Here is an 18,141-nt window from a genome sequence, read left to right as displayed (position 1 = left end):
TTGTCTGGAGCTGCACTTTTCTAGAAGAAATCCAAGTAAGCTGCTGCTTTTTCTTCCCAGCGGGCAGAGGAGGCTTTTTGCCTGGTTTGAGGTGCCTGCAGACATTTATCGCTGTGCTAATGTGAAGTCTGGCACGTTTCACTGTGGCCACTGGCACAGAAAATCCCCCTCCCCGGCGGGTGTGGACTCGCTCTCCACTTGCTGGGCTCTGCTCCGCACCAGCCCATCGTCCTCTTGCTCAGTCACTGGCCACCCCACACCACGCACAAGACCTGTCAAAGCATTTCACTGCTGCTGCGGTTACAAAATCCCGTGGAGTTTCTGCAGGACAGGCACAGCAGTGCCTGCGATGGGGGATGCAGATACAGCAAAGGGCAGCCAGACAGCACAGCGTGCAGCATGTTTCTCTCCCTCCCCACGCCAGGCTTGTGGCTGTGGGAAACTCCTTCATGCCGTGGGGAGCGATGAGGTGCCGTGGGGAGCGATGAGGTGCCGTGGGGAGCGATGAGGTGCTGTGGGGAGCGATGAGGTGCTGTGGGGTTGGAGGGCTGGCAGATGCAAGGGGACCTGTTGGCCTGGGGTGGTGCAAGGGTGAGTAGGACCAAGCTGCTGGGGTCTTGCAGGGTTATTCAGGGACCAGCAGTGAACTGTGGGCTAAAGGGATCTCTACTGAGACTGGGAATGCAGGGAGGAGGAGGTGAGAGCAAAGCAGCCGCCTCCCTGGCATCCCGCAGCAGGATTAGTGACGCCGGAAAGGCAAGGGCTGGGGCATGGACACATCCCTGGTTTTCCCCAGCGCCCGCGGCTCCCGTGGTGCTCCCGGGAGCTCTGCCAGAGCCTGCACCCCGCGGAGCAGAGCGGAACCTCGGCCCCGGCGTGCCCGAGCCCGGCTGCGGGGGCTGCTCGGGCGGGAGCTGCTCTGCAATGTGGCTTTCTGAGCTCCATCACCATGGAGATGGTTACTAATGGGGCTGGGCTGCTAACGAGGTTCCTGAGCACTCGCTCACCCTCCTCCCGCCGTGAGTCTGCGGAGAGGCCGCGGTGCAGCCAGCAGTGGGCTCCGGGCTGCCCCTCCCCATGTCCCAAACCCTTGGGGACAGGAGCCCCCGGTGCCCCAGGACACCCTGACAGGGTGAGCGCAGACTGGGTTTGCACGAGCCAGAGCCATCCTCCTCCTCCCTGTCCTCAGCGAGGGAGCTGACGTGGTGATGCTGATGGCACAGGGAGTGTTGTCACCCCAGGGGACAAAGGGGCACCGCATACACCCCTGCCACCCCTGGCCTGCCACATTACTGGTGCACAGCCAAGGACGAGCTCCCCAAATTCACGCCTTTCATTCTCAGATCTCCTGGCTGGAGGGTGAGGATCCTGGAACATCTCCATGTGCACCCACAGTGCAGAGCCCTGTGCCAGGGCAGGGGCTGAGGAACCCCAGCGACCCAAATCCCCTTGCCATGGCATTCCAGGGAGCCACAAAGCACCCTGCATGCTGCCGGCAGCCTCCGGATAGAAACAGCACACCCAGGGCTTCCCCCGATTCGAACCGGGAGGACCAACCTTTCTTCTTGGGTTTATTGCTGTAGAAGTTGGGCTCTTGAAGCTGGCCCTTACCTTCCAGTGAGCTCCACTGCACTAAACCGTGACACGGAGGTGTGTGCGCAGCTGGAAGGAAAGCAGCATGCAGAACCTGAAATAGAGTGGGAAACAGCCTAAAAGTCCCTGGTAATTAAGCAAGGAAATGGTGTCAGCCTATTTATAGGAGCTTCTTACAGCAAAGGCGTTGCACTTGCTCCTCAGCCCTGCAGGGAGTGTCTGATGCTGGGGAAACAGCCTCAAACCTCTGTTTCTGAAGGGCCTCCTGCACTGACCAGAGGCTGAGCCCTGCGGTTCAGGGAAGGGTGACTGCAGGGACACGGCCGAACCCAAGACTTCTGAGGGAGTATCAGGGCTTTTCACAGAATCCCAGAATGTCAGGGGTTGGAAGGGACCTGGAAAGCTCATCCAGTGCAATCCCCCCATGGAGCAGGAACACCCAGATGAGGTGACACAGGAAGGTGTCCAGGCGGGTTGGAATGTCTGCAGAGAAGGAGACTCCACAACCCCCTGGGCAGCCTGGGCCAGGCTCTGCCACCCTCACCCCGAAGTCTCTTCTCATATTTAAGTGGAACCTCCTGTGTTCCAGTTTGCACCCATTGCCCCTTGTCCTGTCACTGGTTGTCACCCAGAAGAGCCTGGCTCCATCCTCCTGACACTCCCCCTTTCCAGATTGATCCCCAGGAATGAGTCCCCCCTCAGTGTCCTCTTGTCCAGCTCCAGAGCCCCAGCTCCCTCAGCCTTTCCTCACACGGGAGATGCTCCACTCCCTCCAGCATCTTGGTGGCTGCGCTGGACTCTCTCCAGCAGTTCCCTGTCCTGGAACTGAGGGGCCACAGCTGGACACAAGATTCCAGGTGTGGTCTCCCCAGGGCAGAGCAGAGGGGCAGGAGAACCTCTCTGACCTACTGACCACCCCCTTCTAACCCACCCCAGGTCCCATTGGCTTCCTGGCCACAAGGGCCCAGTGCTGGCTCATGCTCATCCAAAGCCTGTGTTGGTCTTGGGTGGTGAAAGCCCTTCCCGCTGCTCTGGCCACAGCTCCCCTGCTTTGGAGCAAGGCTGGAGTTGGACACTGAGTCCCGGCCAGGCTGCTGCTGGTCTCTGTCCCCCAGGGAGGGCAGAGCTGTGTCTCCATCACCCCCAGGGCACACGGGTACTGGATGATGTGGTGGCGATGCCACCATGCTCAGGGCCAGGTTGGGTGGGGGGTTTCAGTGACACTGTTCGCACTGGAGTGGGGCCGGCCGGGGGTCTCTGTGGTGAGAGGAGAGAAGGATGGGGCTGCAAAAGCTGCTTAAGGGATTTGAATCCTTAATCCCCATTAGAAATTAATGTCCAAATCCCTGGAATGGTGGCAAATCCCACCCCAGAAGTTCATTTTTCTTCCAAACAAATCGAAACACAAGCAGGACCAGCAGTGCAGGAATGGGGCTGGCCAGGGTCGCCGTGGGGCACCCATGGGCACTGTTTAGGGACAGACACCCACATTCCCCCCAGACATTAGGACCTTTTCTCCCAAACTGGCTGAGATGTTCAAAGCGCGGGGACACGGGTGGGGTCTCAGCCTGGTGGCCGCTCTGCTCTTGCTGCCCCAGCTGTCAGCGAGTCCCCAACACCCTCCGCCCGTGTTCCAGAAAATACTTCCCTCCCCTGCAAAGCGGTAGCTGGTGTGGAAAATGGCCGAGCTCTTGGGAATCCGGTGGGTTGTATTGCTTTGAAAGCAATCCCCATCTGACTTAGCAAAGGGCTAAGCTAATTTTACACATGACTTACTTTCACACCTTTAACAAGGAGCAGTTTCTTTCTCCATGAGCAGTGCATATGGCAGTTAAATTGATTATTCGTTGAACGAGTGAGAACACGCAGCACAGAATCTATATTGGATACCTAAGGCGTTGGAAAGGGCTACAGAAGTACATAGAAATGTGAGTTTTCTCCCCATGCAAATACAAGTGAATATATCCAGACACACTGAGGCTCCTTGACAAGGATCACAGCTTGTGCTAAAGCCAGTGAAAAAGACAAGGTTTAAATTAGTTTTAAATCTGGCTCTAGCATTTTTTACCCCTTGAAAGCTTCAGCAGTGGGGTTTCATCCATCTGCATGTCTGCAGCCACAGCATGTGATGGACGCTGAGCGGTGCTGGGACAAACCCTGATGGGGTCGGGTTTGGGCTCTACTTTGCGTTTCACTCCTTTTGCCTCTAATGGAAACTCCTGGTGTGGGGCACAGGGACTCACATTAACACCTCCTGGGCTGGGGGGGCTGCAGGAGCTTGTGCATGAAGGAGGATGGAGCTGCCTGACCTTTGCATGATGCAGGACACTCCATAATTTGGTCACTAATAAGGGCAAAAAGCTCAAAGCAATGGTCCTTGACCCTGCCATGCTCATTGTCTGCCTTCCTATGATAAGGATTTCTGTGCATTTCCACTCACCTCTTGAGAACAGCCACATCCCAAGCAGGGGACAGTGGGTGCCGAGACAGGGCAGGGTTTGTGACAGCCGCAGGAGCCCGATGGCTGTGGGATGTCAGGGTGTTTGTCTCTTTTCCCAAGCAACAAGCCATAGGATGAGAGGAAACGGCCTCAAGTTGCGCCAGGGGAGGCTGAGGTTGGATTTAGGAACAATTTCTTCCCCAAAGGGCTGTGGGGCATTGAACAGGCTGCCCAGGGCAGTGCTGGAGTCACCATCCCTGGAGGGCTGGACAGACGGACATGAGGTTCTCAGGACATGGGACAGGGACAGGGGTGGGGAATGGTTGGACTGGATGATCTTGAGGGTCTCTTCCAAACAAAATGATTCTATGATTCTGTGATTCTATGTCCTTGACCATCAGAGCGGCCCTAGCAGCAGGGGTTGTTGCCACAGCGTTGCACAACCAGGTTTGGAAATGCCAGGCAAGAGACAGCCCCTCGCTCCGGTGACCCATCCCAGGGCTGTGTCTTCTCCAGGGAAGCACCTTTTTGATGGGTCCCACTCAAACCCCACGAATGGCAGCTGCTGCATCATGGACAGGAGTTTGTCTCCATTGTCCCTAGGCTGGATGAAGACTAAATCCCACTGGCACGGCCCTGGGCTCCCAGAGGCTCAAGGGGTTTTTGTGTCTGCCCCTGTTCCAGCAAACGGCACAGGAATGGGCTCTTTCCTGCTCTCCCAGCCCAGTCCCATGGCCAGGGGTCCTGCTGGTGGAGCATCCCCAGACTTGGGCAGCGCAGGAGTTTTGCTGCCGTTTCCTTGCACAGGTGGTGATCGGAACGAACATCCTCGCCGCGAGGGAGCACGGAGGGAGCCAGGAGCTGTCAGGTTGAATGATGTTTTAATTCACATTAATTAAAGGGTTCAGGCAAGAACAAACAAGCAGACAGTCTCCTGGAAGCAGGTGATCGGAGATCTGATCCCGAGCTGACAGCCGCCCACAGGAGACAGCTGATCCCTGGGTGCTGACGGGGGGGATGCTCTGCTCACAGCTGCATGGGGCACAAACCCAGCTTGTCCTTTGTGGGTACCCAGAGCATCACCCCGAGACCCCAAACTGCCTCGCAGCAGGGAGGGAAAGGCCCCAGATCAGCCCAGGATCTGGTGGGTGCCAAAACCACTGAGCCAGGGAGGGGTTTCTTCAGGACAGGCCTTCGTGGGTGTCCCCTGATCACTGGGTTTGTGTGGGTGTCCTCCAGCTCTGCTGCATCGTGTCTGGGGTGGGTGTCTGGGCTGAGCCCCAATTTTTAACAAAGCAGCAGCTGGAGCCCAGGACCGGATGAGCTTTTCCACGTGCCCAGCTCACAGAATCCTCCTTGACACAGCTGGCTTGTGCCAACCCGCCTGGTCACACACCTGCCTGCAAGGATTAGGACAACCCTAAAGGATTGTCCTAAATTTTAGGAGAAGGCAGAATCCAGCACCTGGGCAGGGTTTTCTTGCACGGCAGCCCAGGGTCTGGCTGGGATGAAGGATGCTCGGGGCCATGAGCCCTCCGCGTGGGCTCTGTGCACGAACCGTGAATTATTTCTTCTTTTTGCTGTGAAATCGTGCTTCTGAGGGATGTGTTCATGAAATATAAATGCAAGACCTGCTTTAAGCGGGCAGAACCCGGAGATGAATGGCGAGTCTGCGCAGACAGCAGCACGCAGCCTTTCACTTCCCAGCTGCACTCAATAATTTATGATTTTCATAACACGAGCTGTGATCTGGGAGCCCCAAGTGCCCTGGGGTCTGTCAGGGCTGTCCCCCAGCACACCTGCACTGACAGGCCCTGTCCCCACAGCCACCGCACAGCGCTGCGCAGGGCCCGGCCACAGCATTGTCATCACTGCTGGGTCTGGTCCCCAGGCAGGATGAGTGGCACTGGGTGGCACTGGGTGGTCACAGGTCAGTGATGGGTTGGTGGATGCTGATAGTCGGTGATGGGTTGTTGGTAGGTGGTGGCAGGTCAGTGATGGGTTGGTGGATGCTGATGGTCGGTGATGGGTTGTTGGTAGGTGGTGACAGGTTAGTGATGGGTTGGTGGATGCTGATGGTCGGTGATGGGTTGTTGGTAGGTGGTGACAGGTTAGTGAGGGTTTGGTGGATGCTGATGGTTGGTGGTGGGTTGTTGGTAGGTGGTGACAGGTCAGTGATGGGTTGGTGGATGCTGATGGTCGGTGATGGGTTGTTGGTAGGTGGTGACAGGTTAGTGATGGGTTGGTGGATGCTGATGGTCGGTGATGGGTTGTTGGTAGGTGGTGACAGGTTAGTGAGGGATTGGTGGATGCTGATGGTCGGTGATGGGTTGTTGGTAGGTGGTGACAGGTCAGTGATGGGTTGGTGGATGCTGATGGTTGGTGATGGGTTGTTGGTAGGTGGTGACAGGTCAGTGATGGGTTGGTGGATGCTGATGGTTGGTGATGGGTTGTTGGTAGGTGGTGACAGATAAGTGATGGGTTGGTGGATGCTGATGGTCGGTGGTGGGGTGTTGGTAGGTAGTGACAGATCAGTGATGGGTTGGTGGATGCTGATGGTCGGTGATGGGTTGTTAGTAGGTGGTGACAGGTCAGTGATGGGTTGGTGGTGGGTAGGGATGGATGGTGACGGGTTGGTGATGGTGACGATGGCTGGTGCTGGGTTGGCAGGTGGGAATGGGTGGCAATAGGTTGGTGATGGTACCATAAAACTTCCCAATTTTGGGACAAAGAGGGTTGGCAACGCACTGGGGCTCTGGGTAAATCCGTATCAAAACTTCTTTTCACAATCATACCTGCGTGAGAACCTCAGTTTCTGCAACACCAGCATCTTCTGCCAGGAGAATAGCCCAGAACAGTTCATTTTGAGTGGGTTGATGCTCAGTCTGTGACCAGGAGACACCAGGTGCTGGTTCAGAGCATTGGGGACCTGCCTGTGCCTGTGTGAGGGACAGTGCTGAGCCAAGTTCGGAACAGACCAGTGGCTTCCAGCTGGCATTGTAATATATGTGTGACTCCTGAAGCAACGGCTGCTGCTCTGTTTTCAGCTCAGCTAGAAAACAAACCATTTCGGGTTGTTTTTTTCTTCCTTTCCTAATTTAGATTGTCCCAAGGCCCCACGGGCAGATAAAGGCAAGTTTATTCCTTCCCCGTGTTTATGGAGCTGCTGGAACATGCTGGTCCTGCAAGTATTACATCAGGGGAGCGTGGGGAAGGCTCAGCTCCTCCATCATGACTTAACTCTCCCCTACATCTGCCCATCACCGCTCAGTGCCTCCTCCTCCTCCCAGCATCGCACCCAGCTGTGCTGCTCCCATCTCCGCCCGGGCTTGGCCGGTGGCTCTGGCCGTGCCGGTCCCTGCGTCACCAGTGCCCTCGGATCCTGCTCTGAATCACACCGGCTCCTCAGCTCATCCCTGGAGCCGGGATTGTCCTGGTGCCACGTGGATCCCACGGCTTCACTTCAGCCTCAGCCCCTTCTCACGTGCCCGCTGTGTCCTCAGGGAGCGCAGGGGCAGCATCAAAATATCCCCAGGGGATCAGTCAATGTCCCATCCTGTCCCTGACAGGCCTGCCCTGCTGCAGGGGACAGAGGAGGGGATGGGGCTGAGTGGGCACGGAGCCCAGCAAGGACACAGAGTCATCACGGGACCCCAGCTGGGCGCAGCACGGGGCTTCTGCCCCGCCGGTGGGGACAGGGACACTTTGGGATGCAGGTCCCTTGCATCTCAGGCTGTAAGTGGGAGAACTGGGAGAGCTCAGCCCTCTCTCGCCTGCCGTGGCACTTGGCCCCAGTCCTGCTGGAAAGCGGCCCCATGGGGACACAGGGACGGCTCTTGCAGCAGAGGAGCCGCCGGAGCCGCGGCCGCTGCCGCCGCGGGCAGGGCTGTCCTGGCTGGGAGCACCGGGGCCGTGCGGGCTGTCGCAACACAACACGCGGCTTCGAGCTGTGTTTGCTTGGCTGGGACAGCGTGTCACCGCCATGGGGTCCGGGTTGCGTCATGCCGGTGAGGAGGGGACAGCAGTGCCCAGGCTCTGTGTGCTAACGGCCAGAAGGAGCTGCTGGCCGGGGGGGACACAGGCAAGGAAGGGGAGTGGAAGGCTGGGGTGTGACAGCAGTGAAGATGGAGGGTTTGTTGCCTGCAGGAAAGAATCTGGGGGCAAGGAGCACCCTGAGGGGCTGGAGGGAAGGGCTCAGGGCCTGGGGCTGGAGGCTTCAGTGCTTGTTCATTAATACAAACTGACTTACCCACAAGGCTCAGGTGGGGGTGGGATGCTGGTGGGAGCCCTCCTGGCCACAAAAACCTGGAAGAAATGACATTGGGGATGGCAGTGTCTTGCAGGGCAGGGGTGCGATGAGCTCCAGACCCCATGCCCTGCTCATCCCTCCCAGCTGCCCCAGTACGCTGCCAGTGCCTCTTCCAGGGTCCTGCAGAAAAGTCACATCAGGAGTCCCCTTGGTGGGACAGCCGGACAGCCAGAGGGCTCCAGCGGGGTGCAGCTGATGGGACTGTTCCCTCCATCCTGGATCCTGAGAGGTAGAGGCTACGGTGTGAAGCTGGTGGGACCAGTTCCCCCGTGGTGGACCTGGCACTCACTACCAAGATTTTACTAAAATGCAAACGCTGGCTTGCCTGGTCAGGCTTTTCAAAGAGGTCTGAAACCCCAGGCCAGTCTCGACACCTCTTTGTGGGTGAGGGTTGATCACCAGCCGATTCTGTGCCGGTGGCGATGCCGTGCAAGCCCACGGAGGTGTCCATGGGCAGGGTGCCTGGCAATGCCTGGGCTGAATTTGGGGTAACCCATCACCACTGGTGGGGACAGGTTGCTCTGTCCCCCTAAATGGCTCCAGCACCGTAGGAAGGGACACCGTCACCTTCTGAAATCAGCCTGGAGGCTGGGAACGAGCTGGTCCCCAAACAGCAGCTGGGTCAGGGGTACCTGGAGCTGGACCTTGGGGAGGGGTAGTGTGGGGACAGCGAAGGAAATCAGAGATAGGGGCAGGAAATAACAAATGTGAGTCAGCTGAGAGGCACGCGGGCAAGGACAGCTTCGGAGAGCTAATCTGCAGGAGATAACGCTGCCGGGATGGAGGAGCCTTGGAGATGAGCTCATGGGAAGGGGGAATCAAGGCACGGAGGTATCTGAGGCTCCAGTGTCCAACATGGGCCCTTGCATCGCACTCAGCCACGTCACCCCAGGGTGCTGGGGAGAACGTGGGGCTCAGCACCCAGCCTTGGGTGCTCTGGGCAGCACGTCCGCTTTGGGATGTATTTTGTAACCTCCAAAGGTTTCCCTGAAATCCTGCGCTGGGTGTTTATCCCCTGGCAGACAGGACTCGCTGCGGTGCAGCCTGTCTGCTTTTAGTCTGTTGGAGATTAAGCTTTCCAGGGCCTAATGGCAATTCTTTTGGCAAGCGTTCAGCAGGCCTTAATCCATCTTATCTCCACTCTGAAAGGATGAATTAGGCGCCTCTCCAAGCGCTCAATGGGGAGCAGGAGCGGCAGGAGCTCTGGCGATGCACAAGCTGCTGCGGGCGCCCCGGGGATGCCCTAAATCTGGAAAAGCAGCCGCGGAGCCGGAGCGATCGGGGGGCTGGGGAAGAGGCAGCGGTTGCAGGACGGCCAGCAGGCTTTCCTCCGCACGGCAGGACCCTCTTGCCTTGTCCCCTGAACGCTCGGATGTTGGGATCACCAGGAGTCTTGGCCCAAATAACAAAAGCCCCAATTTCCTCAGGGTTTGCCCGGGTGTGGTCCAAGAGCGGCTTCTTGGCTCATGGAGCAACACTGGGGACAATGTGGCCCCACTCACCACCATGCAAGGACTCCCATGCCAGCACTGGTGCCTGTCCAGCCCGTCCAACCCAACCGGTGCCCAGGGATGTCCCTGCTCTATGGTCCAGACACGGTCAGGGCTCCGCTGAGTGACACAGAGGACATCCCGGTCATGGGGGATGGTCCTGCCGTCCCACTTGCCACCGCGCCATCAGAAACAGGGACTTCGAACTTGCCTTTTGCAAACCTGTCCTGACGTTGCTAATAATAACTGTGTTAATTAGGGAGCTCTCCCATCCCTGCATGATTCGTTCGGTCAGTTATGGGGGATACTGTCAGGGTAACGTAAATAAGGGGTGGCATTCCCCTCCCCAGCAGCCAACTGGAGCTCTGGAGCTGCGTCTGAGACCCAAGGGACTTGCTGCACGTCAGGGTGACCTGGTGGGTACGGGGACCATGGGCAAGGACACCGCTCAGCTCAGCCCCATGTAGACACTTGGCTGGAGGACCCGCAGCTCAGACACCTGCTGAGCCGACGGCTGCACCCCGAGGCGCAGGGCTGTGTCCCAGCCAGGCTGTCTGTCCCCAGCCCGACAGCTGTCGCTGCCTTTTAGGCGACTGCCCATCACCATGGCATCCTGCCTTCTCCAAACCCCTTCCACATGAAATCAGAGAGGACAGTGGAACCTTTTGCGGGCTTCACAGAGCCTGAAATTTCCCACTTTTTTGCATCAAAGCCCTGCTGGCACGGGTGGCTGGGGGCTTCATTTCCTTTTGGCTGCAGTGTCCCTTGGGTGACAGATGTGCCGGTGGCCCCCTGGTTTGCACACCCGCCTGGTGGGGGTCAGGGCCGTGGGGTGTCACCGGGACAGGGTCTGTGTCTGCCAGAGGGGACCAGATTGTCCTGAGATCACTCAGGGCCAGTTTGCGGGACGGTGGCCGAGCCCCTGCAGCGTCACCTGGTCCCGTCCTGGGGCGCAGACTCTCCTCACCTGGGAAATGTCTTTAGGGGAGATGTTTCCTTCTTTGCTGCTGCAGAGGAGGTGATGGGGTCACCACGGGGCTGCTGCCGGCTGGCACCCATGGGTGCTGCCGAGGGGCCTGTCACCGTGGGGTTGCCCCCAATGGAGGCGAGGGGCGGGTGATGCTGCAGCTTGGCAGCGCTGCCGGCCTTGCTCCGGGTCTGTTTGCTCGGTGCTGAGCTGTGCCACCCCTGAGTCAGCGTCTGCGATGGGCCAGAAAGGCCATGGAAGCTCCCTGGGTGCTGCTGGGGTGACACCCCGGCCACCAACCCCGTCCCACCGCACCGGCCCCCAGCCTGTCCCGCCTGGTCACCGCGGCTCTATGGGGACTCCAGATGTCCCTCCTGAGCTGCTGGGTCCTGGGGGATTTGCTGGAAGATTTAAGCTTTTTCTCTCCTTGGCCTCCAAAGCTCCTTTTTTCCTCAGAAAAACAAAAATAATTAATTGATCCAGAAGCAGAAAACAAAGATACCCATTTTCAAATGAGACGTATTGCAGGACCTGCTCATTGCTTTCTGCTCTACACGTGTACTTTGGTCCCGACCCGGGCTGGTCCCGCTCCAGCCACCGGCCGCCCTCGTGTCTATTCCTGGCCTGAGCGCCCCGTGCGGGCCGAAACCCCCGCTCTGTGTTGCATCACCACTGAACTCCGGTGCATGTTGTCTCCAAACCAACAAGCAGCTAAAATTGGTAAAAAGTTTGATATGAGCCTGAGCCAAGCTTAATCTTTAATTGCTTCTAATTTCATCCTCTGGGCTGGGTTTGCCAAGCGAAGCAGAAAGGTCGTGGCAGCAGGTGGGGGCTCGGTTACCCTTGGACAGCTCTCCGGCTCTTCAACCATTGGGGTCTGGCAGCGGCTCAGTGTCCCCATCACGGCTGGGGGGTCCTGGCTCAGCTGGATGCCTTGTTTCCCAGTCTCCAGGCCCTGGCTGGACTCTCAGCTCCCCTGGGAGCCCTGTTTGTACCCCCGTGGCAGCAGAGATTGAGCACCTTGCTCGAGACCCTGAAGGCAGGGGTGCTTTGTTTTTTAGCTTTTGTGCGTTCAAAAGACCAGTATGGTGTGAGGATCGGCCGTTACATCCCAAACACCCTGTGGCATTCCTGACTCCATTCCCACCCCTGCAGTCTCCCTCTTCCCATTCCAGCCTATCCCACTCTGCAGCCTCCTCCCATCCCATCCCATCCCATCCCATCCCATCCCATCCCATCCCATCCCATCCCATCCCATCCCATCCCATCCATCTCTGCAGCCTCCTCCTTTCTCCTTTCCTTTCCTTTCCTTTCCTTTCCTTTCCTTTCCTTTCCTTTCCTTTCCTTTCCTTTCCTTTCCTTTCCTTTCCTTTCCTTTCCTTTCCTTTCCTTTCCTTTCCTTTCCTTTCCTTTCTTTCCTTCCCTTCCCTTCCCTTCCCTTCCCTTCCCTTCCCTTCCCTTCCCTTCCCTTCCCTTCCCTTCCCTTCCCTTCCCTTCCCTTCCCTTTCCTTCTTCCCTTCCCTTTCCTTCTTCCCTTCCCTTCCCTTCCCTTCCCTTCCCTTCCCTTCCCTTCCCTTCCCTTCCCTTCCCTTCCCTTCCCTTCCCTTCCCTTCCCTTCCCTTCCCTTCCCTTCCCTTCCCTTCCCTTCCTTCCCTTTCCTTCTTCCCTTCCCTTCCCTTCCCTTCCCTTCCCTTCCCTTCCCTTCCCTTCCCTTCCCTTCCCTTCCCTTCCCTTCCCTTCCCTTCCCTTCCCTTCCCTTCCCTTCCCTTCCCTTCCCTTCCCTTCCCTTCCCTTCCCTTCCCTTCCCTTCCCCTTCCCCTTCCCCTTCCCCTTCCCTTCCCCTTCCCCTTCCCCTTCCCCTTCCCCTTCCCCTTCCCCATCCCCTTCCCCTTCCCCTTCCCTTCCCCTTCCCCTTCCCTTCCCCTTCCCTTCCCCTTCCCCTTCCCCTTCCCCTTCCCCTTCCCCTTCCCCTTCCCCTTCCCCTTCCCCTTCCCCTTCCCGTTCCCCTTCCCTTCCCCATCCCCATCCCCATCCCCATCCCCTGCTCAGGCACCAAACAGGAGCATCTCTGGCAGGAGCCCGCGCTCCCTGGACGGCGTCTCCTCTGGCGGGTGCTCTCGGAGCCGGGATTAGGCGGCCACATTCCCGCTGCGGTTCACAGCTGCCAGCGGAGAGAGTGAAAGCTGTCTGGTCCTGGCTCAGAGCCGCTGGAACCTTCCACAAAATCCCCAAACATGCTGTGCTTGTGCTGACAAAGCAAACAGTTATTCAAATGGCAAAGGTCATCTCTCCCCTTTTTGACAGCTATTTTTGCACCACGTACTGAAGTCCAAGGGTATAGGAGCTGCAGGGCCGGGCATGGCTCCATCCCTTGCACCAGCTCGGGGTGTCAGAGGATTTGAGAGAGAGGAAAAAACCATCCCGGGGCAGGACCGGGATCACAGTGTCCCTCCCACCTGTTTTCCCACTGGCGTCCCCCAAAATCATCCCAATGAGCTCCAAGCAGGGAGTGGCAAACATTTACAGGATTTGTTTGCTCCGGGGCTGTGTGAACACGCACAACCCCAGGCTGAGGTGATGGTCTCCCCATCAAGTGCAGGCAGCAGCCGTGAGCATCTCGGTCAGACTCAGCATCGTCTGTAAAGCAGCAAGTTGGTGCCAGTGGCTCTGGCCTCAAGGCTACACGTGTCCCCATGGCTGTGAACACCCACATGCTGCTGATGTGGCTGGAGACATTCAGGGACACTGGCAGCAGGGAGGAAACCCCACTGGGGCTGAGCCCAGTGTTGTGGTGCCAGAGTCGCCGGGACAACCCATGAGCTGCCGGACACCAGGGCAAACCCTCTCCCTTAGCACAACAGTGCTCAAGCACCCCTGAACCCCGGGACGGTGCCCAGCCCTGCTGCAAGGCCACGTTCCCAATGATATTCAGGTTTTCTGCAGCAGAAACTGCTGGTGGGCTTTCTCTTGTTGGTCCAGGGGAAATCCTGATGAGAGCAGAGCTCTCCAGCGAGGTACGTCGGTGTGGTTTTCCCTACCATGACCGTCTGTGCCTCCTGCCATTCATTCTTACAGCGTCAAACAGAAATCCTTCCAAATGTTAGACACATGGAAGGTCACCCAGAGCGTGGTGACTCCCCTGGGGCTGTCCCCAGCTCTGTCCTGCCCAGGGTGCTGTGTGAGGCTCGGTCCCCTCCACCGCTCCCTTCTGCACCCTCACCTTGCCCCCTTGGGAGGGTTTCTCCCAAAGGAAGATGTTGCTTGGCCCAGGACATTGATCTGGGGGATTTTGGAAATGGACAGGTGGCAGCAGCAAGCCCCGAAGACATTATTTTAGAGCACCCATTTCCCAACACAAACCCTCATTTTTGGCTGGAAATGGAGGGGTTCTGATGCTCCCTGGGCTTGGGTGTCACTGCAGCCATGGTGATCACGGCATCTTCAGCTTCTTTGACAGGAAACATCCTGGTTGGGATACATTTTTTTTGAGGTGGGGGGATTTTCTTGGACCGTGCTCAGAAGGCTGTGCTGCCATCCAGTGGGATCTGGACAGGCTGGAGAGCTGGGCGGGGAGTAACCTGATGAAATAGAACAAGGGCAAGTGTAGAGTCCTGCATCTGGGCAGGAACAACCCCAGGTTCCAGTATAGGTTGGGAAATTACATATTAGAGAGCAGTGTAGGGGAAAGGGACCTGGGGGTCCTGGGGACAGCAGGGTGACCATGAGCCAGCACTGGGCCCTTGTGGCCAGGAAGCCAATGGGACCTGGGGTGGGTTAGAAGGGGGTGGTCAGTAGGTCAGAGAGGTTCTCCTGCCCCTCTGCTCTGCCCTGGGGAGACCACACCTGGAATCTTGTGTCCAGTTGTGGCCCCTCAGTTCCAGCAGGACAGGGAACTGCTGGAGAGAGTCCAGCGTAGGGCAACAGAGATGATTAAGGGAGTGGAGCATCTCCCTTATGAAGAAAGGCTGAGGGAGCTGGGGCTCTTTAGTTTGGAGGAGACTGAGGGGTGACCTTATTAATGTTTATAAATATATAAAGAGTGAGTGCCATGAGGATGGAGCCAGGCTCTTCTCGGTGGCAAACAATGATAGGACAAGGGGTAATGGGATCAAGCTGCAACACAAGAGGTTCCACTTAAATTTGAGAAGAAACTTCTCAGTGAGGGTGACGGAGCACTGGCCCAGGCTGCCCAGGGAGGTTGTGGAGTCTCCTTCTCTGCAGACATTCAAAACCCACATGGACATGTTCCTGTGCGACCTCACCTGGGCGTTCCTGCTCCAGCAGGGGGATTGGACTGGATGATCTTTTGAGGTCCCTTCCAATCCCAAACATACTGTGATACTGTAATGTATGTTTCCTCTGCACTTTGAAATGCTGCAGCATCCCAAGGCACTCCTGAGCTGCGCAGGTCGCTTCTGGGCATCAGGATTTTTTCTCAGGGTCCCTGGTTTTCCTTGCAGCAGCAGGATCACCACATCCCAAACCCGGGCAGCTCCAGGGAGACATGGGCCGTGAGGGGCTCCAACGCGAGCATCCGAGCTCAAAGCTCAGCGCAGACTTGGACCTGCTTCAGCTTTGCTACCGTCTGCCGAGCAAAGTCCCACCAGTCAAAACATCCATCTGCGTCAAGTAAAAAACCCCACAACATTTGTTTTTCTAAGAAATTTAAACTACACAGAGGTTGTTCTGTCCCAGCCCTGCCTGAGCAGAACCACTTTGTGTCCACGTGCTCCTTCTCTGAGCTGTGCAAGAGGACAGAAGGCAAAGCTGGGTGCTGGGTGCCCCGGATGAGTTACCTGTGGGTGCTGGGCAAACCAAGCCGGGCAGCAGGGCTGGTGTGCATGTGGAGAGCTCAGATCCACCCGCAGGCAGTTAAATGCTCATTTTACAGCTAAGGAAACGGAGAAGCAGTCAAGGTCACTGTCACAGCGGGAAAGTGCCAGGGCTAGGAATGGGAAAGGGGCTGCTGGAGCTTTTGGTGCTTTGGGGCATTTTCATCTGTTTCTTTTCAGATTTGCGCTGCAGCAAACAGAAAACAGTGGGGTTTTTAAATCTCCTATTGCGTGTCCTGTGGGGTAGAGTGTGAAAACCTGGAAAAATCCAGAATCTGAGCGTGAAAATCCAGAAAAATCTCAGCTAAAGATTAAGATCTATTTATATATATTGGAAAATGTTCATGGCAGAGAAAGCCTTGTTTTCGTCACTTGTTTTTGGCGCCCACTCCGCAGAGCCTGTGTTGTCCTTTCCCATTACCTTCTCGGTGTGACCTTCTCCCGCGGTAGGAAACACCCCGACTTCCCAGACGCATCCCGAGGCCGGTGCTCCCGGACACCCTGTTACGCAGCTCAGTGCGCAGTTTGGATGCAGCTGGGCGGGTGGGCTGAGAAACGTCACCATCACTTCACCTGGTCCCCTGGGGCATGACCGTGTCTCTGCCCGCGCTTTGGCCACCGGAGCTGGACAGGGAGCCCGAGCATCAAAGTATCAAATCACAGGATGGTTTGTGCTGAAGGACCTTCCCAGCTCCCCAGTGCCCCCCCTGCCATGAGCAGGGACATCTTCACCAGCTCAGGGTGCTCAGAGCCCCGTCCAGCCTGGCCTGGGGTGTCTCCAGGGATGGTTCATCCACCACCTCTCTGGCCAACCTGGGCCAGGCTCTCACCACCCTCAGGGCAACAATTCCTTCCTCATGTCCGGGCTGAATCTCCCTCCTTTAGTTTAAACCATCACCCCTTGTCCTATTGCAACATGCCCTGTATCACATCGCCTAAGCCAATGCCTGAGCAGGAGGGCTCTGGGGAGAGGTTTGGGGTTGTCAGGACTGTGCCCCAAAGCCGGTGTGCTTCTCCCCCGAATGAAGTGTGTTTCCCCGGCATTCCTGTGCCTAAATCTCTGCAGCTCTTTCCTATAGGTCCTTCCCAGGAGGGGGAAGCAGCCTTGGTACCGTGGGGACGCAGGGACAGGCAGGGACCCAAAGGAGCCCTCGAGGGACATGGTGCAGCATAGCCAGACCTGGCGTCAGCATCATCCCAGCCCTCTGCTGCCAGCACAACTGCCAGGGCCACGTGTCCCTCACTGCGGGGGGGTCCTGATGGGACAGAGACCTGCCCAGCACCCGGAGCAAAGCGAACGGTGGGAAACAACCTCCTGAGCAAAGCGAGAGATGAACACGGGGTGCAGGAATGCTCAGGAGGCCAAGCAGCACTTACCCTGTGAGGTGTTGGACAGTGCAAGTCCCCGAGGGCCAGCACGGCCACCCAGCCTGCACATCCCGGGGTGGCTCAAATCCTTCCTGGGCAGCAGAAGTGTCCCTGAGGTTTATCACACCGCGCAGCCAAAAAAGCCATTTGTGTTGCGTCAGGACATCCAGGTTGTGTCAGCAGGACAGAGGGGTCACGGCCACCGGTAGATGCTGCCTGATAAGTGCTGGGTGGTGCCAGATCCGCCTCCATCCCCATCGCAGAGGAAGGGACAGGTGGCCAGGAGTGACGGTGGCACTGCGGATGTGCTCGCTGTGGGCTCCGCTTGTGCTCACTGCAGGGCTCTCTCCTTCCAGAAGCTCTGGGCATCTCCTTCCAGAAATGGTGAAGGAAATGAAAGCACACTCAGAAAGCATCTGGAGAAATCCCCTGTCACCTCCCTGCCCACCAAAGGCTCTTCCAAAGCCACTGTCTCTAACCAAAGTTTGCTAATAAAAGAGAAGCCACTGTTGTCTCGTTGGGAAAGCAGAGCCAGGCCCTGGTTTTGGTGGTCTGGCCCTTCCCGTATGCGTTGGGGGGTAAATCAAGCGTGCCAAGGAGCAGCCTCATCCCCTGGGGACCTGCACCTCCCTGTGCCGATGAGCTGCGAGCTCAGCCAGTGACGGCCCCTAATTCAAAACGCATGTTGTTTAAACCGAGAGATGACTGTAAAAATAAGGGTCGGATTTCTCCGGCTGCCAAGCCTCCCACATTAACCCGAGCCCTCCGGTTTCCTGCCTCTGGCATGTGTGACCCTCTGCACAGTGACCCCGTCACTCCGCGAGGAGCCCCGGGATGGCAGGAAGAATAAAGGGTAGTGAAGACTTGCAAAACCTTCATCCAGCCCCGCCAGGAAAATAAGGAGGCTGCTTAGACCAAGAGTGTCGCAGGCCTTTTATGTTGCTTTTATGGGCTTCCCTGCTCCAGGCTGATAGTACCTGGGATCCTCCCCAGGTCAGAGGAGCCCCAGGGTGGCCGCAACCCTCATTCCGTGCCACAGAGCCCACCGGGGACATCACAGCCTGGGTATCAGCGTCTTCTCCCCTCACTGGGGCTGCCAGCAGTTTGCCCAGGGCTGCTCTGTGCTGGTGGGGAGAGCTGGA

Source organism: Streptopelia decaocto, assembly GCF_964273445.1.
Source record: "Streptopelia decaocto genome assembly, chromosome: 24".
Taxonomy (NCBI): Eukaryota; Metazoa; Chordata; class Aves; order Columbiformes; family Columbidae; genus Streptopelia; species Streptopelia decaocto.
The sequence above is the reverse complement of the archived record's forward strand: the minus strand, read 5'-3'. Positions refer to the sequence as shown.